Source organism: Cryptotermes secundus, unplaced genomic scaffold (assembly GCF_002891405.2).
Source record: "Cryptotermes secundus unplaced genomic scaffold, Csec_1.0 scaffold22, whole genome shotgun sequence".
Lineage (NCBI taxonomy): Eukaryota > Metazoa > Arthropoda > Insecta > Blattodea > Kalotermitidae > Cryptotermes > Cryptotermes secundus.
The window spans coordinates 1,254,662-1,256,018 of record NW_019742961.1 but is presented as its reverse complement, the minus strand read 5'-3'; positions in this window follow the sequence as shown (position 1 = coordinate 1,256,018).

The following is a 1,357-nucleotide window of genomic DNA, read 5'->3' as shown; positions in this document are numbered from 1 at the left end:
TGCGTTTTTCTGTGTTTGTGTACAGGTAGAGGCCTTGCGACGAGCTGATCACCCGCCCAAGGAGTCCTACCGAATGTGTAAGATCTAGAAAAACCGAAGTGAACGGAGAAGTTCATGGAGGTAGGCCTAGGCCCACTGGGGCTGTAGTGCCAAGGAAAAAAAATAATAATAAACATTTACTGATACAGCTGCAGAGTGTATAGATTAAACTACAATTAAACTATAATATTCGGTTCGCTACTTCGGAAACAAGTACATATAAAAACATATACGAACGTATCATTAATAGAACTGAGTGCAAAATGCACCAGCAGTATGACCCAATGTACTAGCTTCAGCACAGCTGTCGTTTTTCCATTTAGCTCGGACAGACATCAGCAATATCTGAGAGAAAAAATGCATAGATCGGAACAGAAATTCGTATATAAACGGGTGTTTCAGGCTTAGAAATAATAAAATTAAACTTGTGCACAATGCTGCAATACTCTGTCATATTAAAGCTGAGTAAAGTAAAGTTGAGTTCAAGTTTATTTCACTGAATGAATGCCACTACTGCCTTAACATGGAGAAGTACAACCTTCTTGGATACAACGTCGTGCAGTTCGGTACATGCGTATAAAGCTGCAATATTCTTTTCTGAACCTGCAGCTGGAAGCAGTACATACCTCCGACACATCAGTGAACTTCTATCAGGCTATACGAAATCATAATCCAGAAAACAGTAACCTTCAGACTCTCAATACTGTTCAGAAATTCTCTGCAGAATTTTTGTTCTTCCATTCGGTTTGTTTCCTACTTTAGAGCCATCTGCAACATTATTTCCGCTCTGGTTCCCTTGTTAAACCTCTGAGAATATTTTCATCGCCGGCCTCAAACATCACCTGAGTTCCATACAGTTCACATTTACTGAGGTCATTATGGGGCATTTATATTCTGTATTCGGTTTGTTTATTTCTAACTCAGCCAATGTCCCCGTAGTTTGAATTTACATTGCCTCTGGAGGCTCGTAAAACTAGATTCTAAACATGAATTTTCTTTTGTATTTTAGAGAACAAGAGAATGGGAGAGCTAGGAAAGCAGAATAGACAGTAATATGGCAATGAGGAGTGGCGGTGAATGAATCAGATAAAATAAAAGTGTGTTTAAAATTATTATTGTAACGTAGAACTGATAAGGGATTTAGTCTGCAATGAAAGCCCACTGATACGCAAGAGCTCTCATATTACACACACAATTAATATACAGAACTAATCTATACAGCTTACATTAATTTCTGTACTTAAATTTCACGGAGCCGGTCACGGTAGCCGAGCGGTCTAAGGCATGTACTGCCTTCGCTCGCTTGGAAACCGGGGTC